This window comes from Mustela nigripes, chromosome 3, assembly GCF_022355385.1.
Source record: "Mustela nigripes isolate SB6536 chromosome 3, MUSNIG.SB6536, whole genome shotgun sequence".
In the NCBI taxonomy this organism is placed as follows: Eukaryota; Metazoa; Chordata; class Mammalia; order Carnivora; family Mustelidae; genus Mustela; species Mustela nigripes.
This window is the reverse complement of record NC_081559.1, coordinates 116,031,734-116,045,939: the sequence shown is the minus strand read 5'-3', so window position 1 is coordinate 116,045,939 and position 14,206 is coordinate 116,031,734. Positions and strand designations below refer to the sequence as shown.

Sequence of the window (14,206 nt, the reverse complement as noted above, 5' to 3'; positions counted from 1 at the left end):
CCCCAACTACTATGTTCAGAACTGGAATCATACCACCCTAAGTCAGGAGCTAAATTTAAAAGTAGACTTTACTCACAATACCCTGCCTCCAGGTACAGGATAATCTTTGAGATGATTGAACTGGGAAAAAAGGAATTTACTTGTGGTATCATCTTTAATCCTGAGCCTGCCTACATTTCTTGTCAACCACATTCAGTACTCTCTTGTCCTCCTTCTGTTTGATCACCACATTTATTTATGCTTTTCTTCTTTGGTTGGAACCCAACTTCCTACAATGGGAGAAATTTATATATACTATCTACCATTACCCCAAAATTTCTAGTACTGGAATTTTACATAAAAGTCCACACTCAGAATGCTAAACTTTTATGCAATTAATTTAGCATACATTTATTTAAATATCTTAGAAAAAATATTCCAGTGTTATTGTGTTTTAAATTGTAATTATAGTTCTTTTTTTTTAATGGAGGTTATTTATCTATTTGAGAAAGAGAGAAAGAACAAAGAGTGAGAGGGAGAAGCAGACTCCCCACAGAATGAAGAGCCCAATGTGGGGCTCAATCCCAGGACCCTGTGATCATCACCTGAGCCGAAGGCAGACATTTAACCAAAAAAACCACCCAGGTGCCCTTATAATTACAGTTTTTAAATAAAAGAATCAGTTAAAGCCATGATCCAGTAATCATGTGGATCTAATAGTCTGAATGTCAAGGATTCCTTCTTCATGGATCTTATGCCTCATCAAGCTCATGGGAACCTACTAAATCTTTTTTTTTTAATTGGTTTGTGAATTTTTTTATTAACATATAATGTATTATTTGTCCCAGGGGTATAGGTCTGTGAGTCATCAGGCTTACACATTTCATAGAACCTGCCATTGCACATACCCTCCCCAATGTCCATAACCCAGCCACCCCAACCCTCCTACCCCTCTCTCCTCCATCAATTCTCAGCTTGTTTCCTGAGATTAAGTCTCATGGTTTTTCTCCCTCTCTGGTCCCATCTTATTTCTTTATTTCTCTCCCTTCCCCCAATGACCCCCAACCTGCCTCTCAAATTCCTCATATCAGAGAGATCATATGATAGTTGTCTTTCTCTGGTTGACTTATTTTGCTTAGAATAGTACCCTCTAATTCCATCCACATTGTTGCAAATGGCAAGATTTCATGTTTTTTAATGTCTGAATAGTATTCCATTGTATATATACACCACATCTTCCTTATCAATTTATCAATTGATGGACATTTAGGGGCTCTTTCCATAGTTTGATTATTGTGGATATTGCTGCTATACACTTTCAGGTGCATGTGCCCCTTCAAAACACTACATTTGTATATTTTTTTAAGATTTTATTTATTTATTTGGCAGAGATCACAAGTAGGCAGAGAGAGAGAGGGAAGCAGGCTCCCTGTTGAGCAGAAAGCCTGATGTGGGGGCCTGATCCCAGGACCCTGGGATCATGACCTGAGCCAAAGGCAGAGGCTTTAACCCATTGAGCTACCTGGGCACCCCCTACATTTGTATCTTTAGGGTAAATACCTAGTAGTGCAATTGCTGGGTCATAGGGGAGCTCTATTTTAAACTTTTTGAGGAATCTCCATACTGTTTTCCAGAGTGTCTGCAACAGCTTCCATTCCTATCAACAGTGTGGGAGGGTTCCCCTTTCTCTCCATTCTCATCAACATTTGTCATTTCCTGACATGTTAATTTTACCCATTCTAACTAGTGTGAAGTGGTATCTCATTGTGGTTTTGATTTGTATTTCCCTGATGCTGATCACTTTCTCATGTGTATGTTGGCAATTTGGATGTCTTTGCAGAAATGTCTGTTCATGTCTCTGCCCATTTCTTGATTGGATTCTTTGTTCTTTGGGTATTGAGTTTGATAAGTTCTTTATAGGTTTTAAGTACTAGTTCTTTATCTGATATATAATTTGCAAATATCTTCTCCCATTCTGTGGGTTGTCTTTTGGTTTTGTTGACTGTTTCCTTTGCTGTGCAAAAGCTTTTGATCTTGATGGAGTCCCAATAGTTCATTTTTGCCCTTGCTTCCCTTGACTTTGGTGATGTTTCTAGGAAGAAGTTGCTGAGGCTGAAGTCAAAGAGGTTGCTGCCTGTGTTGTTCTCAAGGATTTCGATGGATTTCTGTCTCACGTTGAGGTATTCCATCCACTTTGAGTCTATTTGTGTGTGTGGTATAAGGAAATGGTCCAGTTTCATTCCTCTGCATGTGGTTGTCCTTTTTTCCCAACACTTGTTGAAGAGACTGTTTTTTGTTCCATTGGACATTCTTTCCTGCTTTGTCAAAAATTAGTTGACCATAGAGTTAGGTCTCTAACTAGGTCTTCTGGACCTATATAGAAATGTAACCAATTTCTGTGCATTGATTTTATACCCTGACACTTTGCTGAACTCCTGTATGAGTTCTAGCAACTTTGGAGTGGAGTCTTTTGGGTCCTCCACATAAAGTATCATATCATCTGCAAAGAATAAAATTTTGACTTCTAAGTCTTATTAATGTGTCAGTGTTCTTCTTAACAGTGAAACCAAAGAAAAAAAGATTTCAGTGTCTCCAGATCCAGAGAGCTACAACTCTGCTCCATTTCTCTACATTTAAACACATTAGGGCTTTTTCAATTTGAACAAAAAATAAAATGTTGGAATTGAAATCCAGTAAAAAGTGAGTGTTTCTGTATTAAAAAGCTCATGAAAATACTGTACTGATTACCCTAGGATGTGCATGTATATTTTCTTTCTTGGGATTTTAAACAATCTCTCCTTGTTTCTTTCCCTAAGGAGCACCACATTGCTGCTCACTATCAAATTGCTTTACACATTCCCTCTTTTTATGGTCTCTGCCACCTGTTGCAAGATGCTGTCCAATTTTGGTTTAGTTAGCACATTTTTTTTTTTAATTTTTTATTTTTATAAACATATATTTTTATCCCCAGGGGTACAGGTCTGTGAATCACCAGGTTTACACACTTCACAGCACTCACCAAATCACATACCCTCCCCAATGTCCATAATCCCACCCCCTTCTCCCAAACCCCCTCCCCCCGGCAACCCTCAGTTTGTTTTGTGAGATTAAGAGTCACTTATGGTTTGTCTCCCTCCCAATCCCATCTTGTTTCATTTATTCTTCTACCCACTTAAGCCTCCATGTTGCATCACCACTTCCTCATATCAGGGAGATCATATGATAGTTGTCTTTCTCTGCTTGACTTATTTCGCTAAGCATGATACGCTCTAGTTCCATCCATGTTGTTAGCACATTTTTTATTTCAAATCTAAGCTAATAAATAAAAGTATTCCAAGCAAATGTCATTTCAAGTCCTTTGAAATAATTTGTTGTTAAAACAAAGAATAAAAAAAAAGAGGGAGAAAAACAGAGACAGGGAGAGAGAGAGAGATCCATAAATCTTTGAAAAATAGTTCTCCATGTCTTAGAAATTCAGTATCTACTAATAAAACACAGAGCTCTGCATAAAATTTCTAAAAGTCTTTTCTTCTTGCCCGCTGTGTCCTTCCACATTATTCTTTTCTGTCTTTGAGATATTTACCTTTGTACTCTGATTCTCTTCTTTAATCTATTATAGTTTGGACTGTATCTGAATTTACAAAGCTGATCTAGGAGTTTTGACTGAAATGAATAAATAACCTTATTTCTAGGAGAAAGATTAATATGAATGTATGATAATGAACAGTGTAGGAAGAATTCTTAAGACATGAAAGGGGAAAGGACTATAAAATCTTGACAAAAAATTAAATGTTCCAAGTTGAATTATTTTTCCTTGTGTCATTTATATAAACCTATATTCTCCAAAATAGAGCTGTGTCCATCACTTTGTTGTTTGTTTACTTTCTTTATTTTGTTTTTGTTTTTGTTTTTGTTTTTTATCTTGGAGAGGAATTAGCCAATATTTTTGGACATGGACAGGAATGGAGTGTCTAGATCCCAGAAGGGTATGGAGTACTGGATTTCTCTTTTAAGTTTAACAAGAAGATAACGTGGATAGAAAATTACTTCAGCTGAACATGAAGTAATAGCATAGAGGTCTAAATTTCTTCAGAAGGGATGAGAGCAAAATCTGTATTAAATAGTTTTCTTCCATTTTTGATTGTTAGGACTACTATGCCTATAGTAAAACAAAAAATAAAGTTAAGAAAGAGAAAGTAAAAATAAAAACAAATAAAGCAAACAAGTGTAAATGGCCCTAAATATGTATTAATATTGGCAGAAGAGTGTGATGAGCCAAAAGTAGCTGTTGGGGCCAGATATGTGTTTCCATCAGAGTTGGCAATAGTCACTCAGAGATGCCTCCTATATGTGGATCAGTGTATTATACTTTGGATTACAGTATCACTCTAAAGAAGAAATACCCCAGGTGAAATGTAAAAAAAAAAAAAAAAGTTTTGCTATCTATATGTTTTAGATGATAAAGGGCTGATATCCAAGATATATAAAGAACCTCTCAAACTCAACACCCAAAAAACAGATAATCATGTCAAAAAATGGGCAGAAGACATGAACAGATACTTCTCCAAAGAAGACATACAAAGAAGACATACAAATGGCTAACAAACACATGGAAAAAATGTGTCTGTTATCATCACAATCATCATCACCATTAGCCATCAGGGAAATTCAAATCAAAAGCACATTAAGATAACACCTTATACCAGTTAGAATGGCCAAAATTAACAGGACAGGAAACAACAAGTGTTGGAGAGGATGTGAAGAAAGGAGAATCCTCCTAACTGTTGGTGGGAATGCAAGTTGGTGCAGCCACTTTGGAAAACAGTGTGGAGGTTCCTCAAAAAATTAAAAATAGAGCTACCTTATGACGCTGCCATTGCACTACTGGCTATTTACCCCAAAGGTACCCATGTAGTGAAAAGAAGCAACAATGGCCATAATCACCAAACTGTGGAAAGAGCCAAAATGCCTTTCAGCAGATTAATGGATAAAGAAGATATCATTCATGTATACCATGGAATATTACACAGTCATCAGAAAGGATGAATATCCAACTTTTGTAACAACATGGATGGGACTAGAGGAGATTATGTTGAGTGGAACAAGTCAAGCAGAGAAAGTCAATTGTCATATGGTTTTGCTTACTTGTGGAGCATAAGGAATAACATGGAGGACATTAAGAGAAGGAAAGGAAAAGTGAATTGGGGTAAACTGGAGGAGAGACAAAGCATGAATGCTGAAAAAATTAAATTAAATTAAAATTACATTAAAACAAGTAATCCTCAAGAATTATTATTAGGTCCACTGGATTGGTAAGTAGGAAAGAAAATGTTGGGACTTCCATAAATATTCTGAATGTTAAAAGTTACACTCTTTCTCTAGCATTTTCTAGAGAAGAAGTTTTTAAAAAACCATGAAGCTTCAAAGAAAAGATATGCAAATTTCTCTCCGTCTTCCTTCTGTCTTATAAAAGGAAGTGGGACATGTACAGAGGTCATTCACAGGGTAGAAAAAAGGAGGAAGACCAGCAAAGATCATCCCAGTGAGTCTGCAGAGAACTGATTTCAACATGTTTAGTAGCAGCAGAAAAGCCTGAAGAGAAAAGTGGGGTACACCTCAAGGTTTGCCTCCCTGTTCTTCCTAGAAAAAAAAAAATCTATGGTTTGTTCAGGTATCTACATTTTCTCCAAGAGGTTCAATAGGAGGTGACTTCAACTCAGTTCAATTCTTATTTTCCTACCTTTTACACTACTGAAGTTTGGGCAGGGTGATGCTTTGTAATGGGGTGCTGTCCAGGGCACTGCAGGATGGTTAACCTCATCCTCAGCCTCTATATGCTAGTTGTCAGTAGCACCACCCCCACCAGTTATAACAACTCAAAATGCCTCCAGACATTGCCATATGTGCCCGGGGGAAAGGGGCAGAATCACTCTAGGTGAGAAACCCTGATGCAAGCCAATAAGCACAGGGCACTTCTCTGCCCCATGGGCACCAAACTTAAGTTGGCCTTACCACAAAGATCTGGGGACTGATCACTCTCTCCCTATCCTTACTCCAAAACGAAGGAAAAGGGTGAAGCCCAAACTGCCGCCAGTAGCTATTCTGCCACTCCAAACAAAATGACCAGCTTTGCTTGGTCTTGCAGCAGACACTGAGGATAGCAGAGCACATAAAAAAAAAAAAAAAAGACCCTGTGCTTGAGGAAAATGTTTGGTCCTGTAGTTTCAGCTATGGGAGGGGACAGCATTTCTTATGTCTAAGCCAGTTTGGGAATTGTTACCTTGTCACTTGCTAATAAAGTCATCTTAAATAATACTATTTGCAAATCCAAGGAAAAGACGTGATTTAAACTGAATGGCTATTTAAAGGCTGTATTCACCCAGGGTTCTATATCTATAAAAAACCTACACTAGACCAACTGTTAGCAGGCAGCTCATCCCTAACCTATCCCAAAATGAATGCTTGCTAGTCTTTGTAAACCTCCTCTTCTCAGATTCTTCCTCATCTCAGAAACTGGCAACTCCTTTCTCCTAGGTGCTCAGACAAAAACCCATGGGGCCATCCATGACTCCTCTCTACCTTTTATACCTCTGACATTTACTCCATTCTCAACAGAGCAGCTTGAGGGATCCCATTAAAAACATGGATCACTAAGTGCAGTATTTCCAGATGGATGCCAAAATGGAAAAGAGACATTATTGGAATAACTGGTGAGATTTGGATAAAAACTATAGTTTAGTTGATCATATGGTATCAATACTAATTTAGTTTTAAAAAATGCACCATGCTTAAGTAATATGTTAACATTAGGGGAAGTTGGATGAAAAGCTTATGGGAACTCTCTATACTTTCTTGCTAATTCTTCGAAATCTAAAACTAACCCAAGGTAAAAGTTTTAAAATTTTTTGAAATATTTAATAAATTAAATTATTAAAAGTGTTATATAATGATATTTCTCTGTACAGAATTCTCCCATTTTATGCAGATATGCAGGTATGCATTTACCTCATTTTATGCAGATTAAATAGCCAAAACCTTTCAACCATCCCCAATGCCTCCCATCATGTGGCCTTTGGGTCCTTTTTCTGACTTCACCTTTCACTAACCACCCTATACACACCCTATACACATGTTGTTCTAGACACAACAGTCACCTTATCAACACACCAGTCATGTTCTTGTCTCAGTGCCTTTGTACTGGACATCCCAAATGTCACGGTTTCTATAGGTCTTCACTTCAATGTCACCTTCTCAGTCTTCTGCCCAGTGTAAAATAGAAGCAATCCACCTCCAATACTCCTTTCTCCCTATGTTCCATTTTCCTTCATAGCATGTACCATTAATTAATATACTAAATTTTTTCTTATTTATTGTGGTCATTGTCTGTGTTGACAACTAGAACGTCAACTCTAGGAAACAAACAGTTTTGTTTGTCTTGCTCACTATTATTTCAGAATCTAGAATGGTGCCTGGCACGTAGAAGCCTTATTTGATGAATGAATGAATGAATGAATGAATGAATATTCCTGTATAATATTTTGTTAACTAAACTTATTATTACAATCCTGTCATATAAGTACCAGTGCTACACAAAACATATGTCTAGAAATTCTAGGAAAGGGGAACATCATCTAACTGTAGTCCAAGAAATAAACTACATGCAGGAATTAATGTAAATATCTCTAATGAAACTTCAGTTTTTGGTTTCCTGTGGAGCTCGGAAGTTACCACTCTGTTCTAAAAATAAGTAAAAAATTAAACATACTAAACAACCAGCAACTATTCTTGGATCCATAGGGAGGCAAGGACATGGGCTAGACCACTACTCCCAAGATTGGACAGACAGACAAATACAGAGTCACAGTTTACCAGAACAGTCTCAGGAGCATAAATCACTGTGGAAACCAATGCCTGAGTAGGAAAACCTGAACTGTATTTGACAAATTTCTAGAGACTGGATGAAGACAAGTCTGAGAGTTAAAGAATCCAGGAGGTCTCAGTCATATGTGAGGTAGGGAGAGCACAATATTGTGGGATTTACCTCCAGGAGCACAGCCAATGTTCCCACAGTAAATATCAGATAAATATTTCCTTGTGCATCTAGTAGTGGGAGGGGAAAAGTAACTTTTTTGAAATACTCCAGATTGCTCTTTTTAGCAAGGCTTGACTTTGGGAAGAACTAGTTAACCAAAACCTAACTTGCTGGGTTATCATCAGACTCTAATTAACCTGGAGAAAGGGAAATATCAAATTCAGCCTTCTTGAGTCATCCTGTCCCATCAAAGGGGTGGGGTGGGGAAACAAAATACAGAACGTGGATGAAGAAATAAAGCTATTCTAGTTTACAGATGACATGATCATGTATATAGAAAGTCTGAAAGAAAAAAAATAAATAAAACAAAACAAAAACCTTCCTGAAACTAACAAGTGATTATAGTAATATTGCAAGATACAAGGTTAATATACAAAATCCAAATACATCCTTATACATGAGCAAAGAACAAGTGGAATTTGAAATTTAAAACACAATACCATTTACATTAGGTTCTAAAAACTAAATAATTATGTATAATTCTTAAAATGTGTACAAGCTCTGTATGAAAAAAAAACTATAAAACTGATAAATCAAAGAAGAACTAAGCAAATGGTGAGATAGTCCATGTTTATAGACAGGAAGACTTAATATTCTCTAGATATCAATATTTGCCAACTTGATCTATAGATTCAAGGTAATTGCAATAAAAATCCCAACAACTTATTTTGTGGATATTGATAAGCTGATTCTAAAGTTTATATGGAGAGACAATGAGCTAAAATAGCCAACACAATATTGAAGAAGAAGAACAAAGTTGGAGGTCTGATATTACCCAGCTTTAAGAGTTACTGCAAATCTATAGTAATCAAGACAGTATGCTTTTAGAAAAACAAATTAAAAAGCAAGTAGATAAATGGAATAGAATAGAAAGCCCAGAATTAGACCCACATAAATATAATCAGCTGATCTTTGACAAGGAGCAAAGGCAATACAACCTAGCAAAAATGGCCTCTTCAACAAATGGTGCGTTGCTGCACATGTACATGTACAAGCGGACATCTACATACCAAAAAAAAAATGACTCTAGGCACAGACCATAAATTCACTAAAATTAAAAACCTCTGCTCTGCAAAAGATAATGTCAAGAGAATGAAAGTATAAGTCACAGACTGGGGGACATTTGCAAAAGACATGTCTGATACAAGACTGTTATCCAAAGAACCCTTAAAACTCAACAATAACAAAAGAAACAACTTCATTAAAAACTGAGCCAAAGTTCTTAACAGACCCCTCGCCAAACAAGCTATACATATGGCAAATGAGCATATGAAATGGTGTTCAACATCATATGTCATTAGGGAAGTGTAAATTAAAACCAATAATGAGATAAAATTAGATATCTATCAGAATGGTCAAAATCCAAGATACTGGCAACAATAAATGCTGGAGGGTGTGTGAAGCAAGAGGGACTCACTTTCATTGCTGACAGAAATGCAAAATGATATAGCTACTCTAGAAGACTGGTAGTTTCTTTTTCTTTTTCTTTTTTCTTTTAAACTAAAAAAATTTTTTTTTCCATTTAAAAAAATATTTAGAACACATAAAACAAGGCAACATTGATTCTTTCTTCTCCTCTTCTGGGGCGGGGTCTGTTGGCGGCTCCTCCATGGTGGCACTGTTGCTCTCCCAGCCAGTGTTACTATCACTGGTCCCTTCCTCAGCCATACTGTCCCACCCCCTCCTTCCCGCTCTCCTTGTCCTCTGGAGTAGATGTGCCTTCTTCACCATTCTGTTGGCTTTCTGTCGCTTCCTCAAGGTGTGTCTCCTCTGTCTCCATTGGGATGCTCTCGTTGTCCTTCTTCTCTTCGGTCTTACTCGCAGCTTGCTCTTCCTCAGGAACCATGCTGCTCTGACTGCGTTCAGCTTGCTCTGCTGCCTCTTTCTCTCTTTCCTCCTGCCTTTTCCGAGCCTGCTCCTCTGCCTGTGCAATTTCAGCAGCAATTTTTTCCATATCCACTTATTCTTTTAAACCGCACAACCTTTTAAGTTCATTGTTAAATGAATCTGTGCTTTCCAGGAATTTCCTCTTCTTTTCCTGGTGGCACTCCTCTATTTGAAGAAGTTCAGCTTCTAGTTTTCGCTGATGAACCATTAAGGACTGGACCTGTCGTTTGAGGACCTGCACTCTAGCTGTTGTGACAACTGACCGAACATCTGGCATCACACTCTCACTGAGGATTTCACTGATGAGGTGGTGGTTTCTCTGAAAACGGGCGGTGGCTGTATGCTTCATTGAAAAGCCATCATCATAACCGTCTGGATCTTCAGCAGGCTGGATGCTCATGTACGGCTCTTCTTTCTCCATGCAAGACTGTCTCTGTTGACTTTCTTCCTCTAAAGCAGCTTCTGCACGACTTTTTGCATTTATGTAAGCAAGGTATGTGGGGAAATTATGATAGGCCTTCATAGATTCATTGTACTCTATCTTTTCTGCTTCGTATTCGTTTAATTATTCTTGTTTGTCTTCATCAGTGAGATTTTGCCACATGCCACCAATAATCTTGCCAATCTCCCACAACTTTAGGTCAGGGTTGGAAGCTTTTACTTGGTCCCAGACCTTTCTGCTGTACCTCATGTAGGGCATCAGTGGCTTATCTGGTCACTTTGGGGTTTTGGAATTGTAATACCAGAGGATGCCATGACCCGGCTGTTGGTGCCGGGTTCCCTCAGGCCTGTAGTTGTTGTAGGCGAGATGACTGTATGGATTGTATCTCACAAACCCTGGTGTGCTGGGCATTTGTGTTTCAGGAGCTGGGGTGGGAGGTGGGGCATCAGATGGTCTTTTTGACATTTTGGAAGATTAAGTTCTCAGTTAAGAATGAATCTGAGACACCGCGGGCAGAAAAAGGGCCCGCAGCTCCGGCCTCATTTCCCTTTGTCCCCTGTTTGGTAGTTTCTTAAAACCTAAACACACTCTAACTATGTGATACAGCAATTACTCCTCGGTGTGACACTCCATCTTGCCCAGAAGAGGGGCCTTGTTGAAAGTTAACCAGGAGCTGGCTGGCTACACCAGAGGGAATGTGAGCTTCATAAAAGAAGATTTCGACCTTCAGTTGAAACAACAACTTGTATTTGGTTCAGTTTTCTCAGCGTCTCTCTGGGGTGGGATGTTGGTGCCCACTGATGATAAACCATCAAGTATTGTGGACAGGTTTTACCTCAGAGGACCGTCCAGTATTCTTCTGTTCAGGACACATAGTGTTGGACCACAGAGCAAAGGCAACTATCTGGGTGGAGAGGAATACTGGGCCGGCGGCCTGCATGTGTACACTCCACTGCCTTTCCTGCCAGGCCAGGCCAGGCCAGGCCAGGGCAGCTTCGGGGAACTCTTCAGAATACCCTTCTTCCTCAATGCAGAGAACCTCCACAACCTCAACTATGGGGAGGACCCCAAGGCTCATATCCAGAAGCTGGCTGAGTGTATCTGCTGGTTTTATGGTGCCAATATCATCCTCGGGCTTGGCAACATCACCCAGCTGTAACTGAATTACTGTGTCCCCATAAGTGTGCAGAAAGGTGACAGGATATGTGATGGTGTCCATTTTGGAGCTGGGATCAGGTTCCAGTAGCTGACACGTGTGCTGGAGGCTACACACTTTCTCACCAAGGAAACACGACCATGCTGTTCTTTGCAGTCCTCATGGGAAACCATGTAAAAAAAATTTTAAAGGCAAAAATAAAATAAAATAATATTTATCACTTTTCACTTTATCATTTCACTTTATCACTTATCATTTTATCACTCTGATAATGTTTCCACTGCAAGTATTCAGCTATGGAATTGGAAATAACTTGCTTACAGTGGCTATGGGTTGGAAACACCAATTACTGGATTGCCTCATAAGTACTTACTTTCACAATTCTTTGACAACAGAACATTAATCAGGATCAGAAATGTGACTTGCCCTCTCAGTCTGTGTTCTTCTTCAAATCCCCTAAGTAAATATTCACCTGCAGCTGAATCTCTTGTTGGCCATGCCTTAGCCTCAATAATCTGGCAATATTCTGTATTCTAAGACCGTCTAACATCATATTGCTCTAGTGGGCTTTTACATTATCCCATATCTAACCTGGGTGACATAACTTAAAGGAGCTGAAAGTGTATGTCTACACAACAACCTGTAAGATGTTTACAGCACCTTTATCCATAATTGCCAGAACTTGAAAGTAACCAAGATATCAGTCCTTCAGTATGTGAAAGGATACTGTGGTACAGCCAGACAATGGTAAGTACAATAGTACAATAGTACTTACTTCTAAAATAAATAATCTATGGAGCCATGACAAGACACAGAGGAATCTTACATCATACTGTTAAGTGAAAGAAGCCAATCTGGAAAGGCTACATACTATATGATTCCAGCTATATGACATTCTGGAAAAGGAAATCTATGGAGACAGTAAAACAAACAAACCAATCAACAAAACAAAACAAAAAAGCAGTGATTTCCAGGAGTGGGTGGTGTGTGGTAGATAGAAATGAATAGACAAAGCACAGAGGACGCTTAGGGTAATGAGTCTACTCTATATGATGCTGTAATGATAGATACAGGTTCTTACACATTGGCCATGTTGAGACTGAACCACATTGTAAACTATGAACTTTTGGGTGATTACAATGTGTCAATATAGGTTCATCAATTGTAATAAATGTACTATCTGGTGAGGCATGTTGATAATGGGGGGGCTGTGTATTGCATGATTTCTATCTACTTTTGTAAATATATATATATGTATGTGTATATATATACACATATATGTATGTGTATATATAGTGTATATATATGTATGTGTGTATATATAGTGTATATATAGTGTATATATATATATGTATGTGTATATAGTGTATATATATACACATACATATATATATAATATATAATTATTATTAAAGAAAATTAGAGACTGGAAAGAACAAAACCTCATGAGTGGTACATAGATTGAGTTCCTTCCAAACACAGTGTTTAAAGATCAGTGAGTTAGATTTTCTTTCTTTTTTTACTCAATATACTTATCTCTAAGCTAGGAATGCCAATTCTAAGATGCAAAAATAAATGATTTGTTAGGCATTTTGAAAGTATTGGGGAATAAATTATTCCTATATGACTCTGGCACAGAAATAAATTTGATCCAATTCATTTGAAAGAAAATTATACAAACAACCCATCTAGAAAATGTAGACTGAACTTTATCACTTTGAATCTGCTAGATCTTTCAAATGGAATCTAAATAAAGTGAAAGTGTGTTTTGAAGATATGAAAGGCATGTTTCCATGAGGAATTCATTGAGAATACATTTCTGTTCACACATCTGATTCTGTCCTCTTTTTTTAAATTAAATTAAATTACTTTTTTTTCATTGTTCCAAAATTCATTGTTTACGCACCACACCTAGTGCTCCATGCAATACATGCCCTCCATAATACCCACCACCAGGCTCACCCAACTCCCCAAACCCTACCCCTCCAAAACCCTTAGTTTGTTTCTCTGAGTCCACAGTCTCTCATGGCTTGTCCTCCCCTCTGATTTCCACCAACTCACTTCTTCTTTCCATCTCCCAGTGTCCTCCATGTTATTCCTTATGCTCCACAAGTAAGTGAAACCATATGATAACTGACTCTTTAACTGCTCGACTTATTTTACTCAGCATAATCTCTTCCAGTCCTGTCCATGTTGATATAATTTGGTAATTCATCATTTCTGATGAGGCATAATATTCCATTATATATATGAACTATATCTTCCTTATCCATTCATCCATTGAAGGGCATCTTGGTTCTTTCCACAGTTTGGTGACTGTGGCCATTGGGGCTATGTGAATTGGGGTACAGACAGCCCTTCTTTTCACTACATGAGTGTCTTTGGTGTAAATATCCAGTAGTGCAATTGCAGGGTAATAGGGTAGCTCTATTTTTAATTTTTTGAGGAATCTCAACACTGTTATCCAAAGTGGCTGCACCAACTTGCATTCCCACCAACAGTGTAAGAGGGTTCCCCTTTTTCCACATCCTCTTCAACACTTGTTTACTGTCCTGTTAATTTTGGCCATTCTAACTGCTATCAAGTGGTATCTCAATGTGGTTTTGATTTGAATCTCCCTGATGGCTAATGATGATGGACATTTTTCCAT

General features: G+C 38.0%; 2 pseudogenes; one reads left to right on the top strand and one right to left on the bottom strand.

Annotated features, from left to right (window-relative positions):
• Positions 1 to 9,634: 9,634 nt before the first annotated feature.
• LOC132014522 (SWI/SNF-related matrix-associated actin-dependent regulator of chromatin subfamily E member 1-like) lies at positions 9,635 to 10,865 on the bottom strand (annotated as a pseudogene).
• A 160-nt stretch (positions 10,866 to 11,025) lies between these two features.
• On the top strand, positions 11,026 to 11,646 carry LOC132014521 (sorting and assembly machinery component 50 homolog; annotated as a pseudogene).
• Positions 11,647 to 14,206: the final 2,560 nt, after the last annotated feature.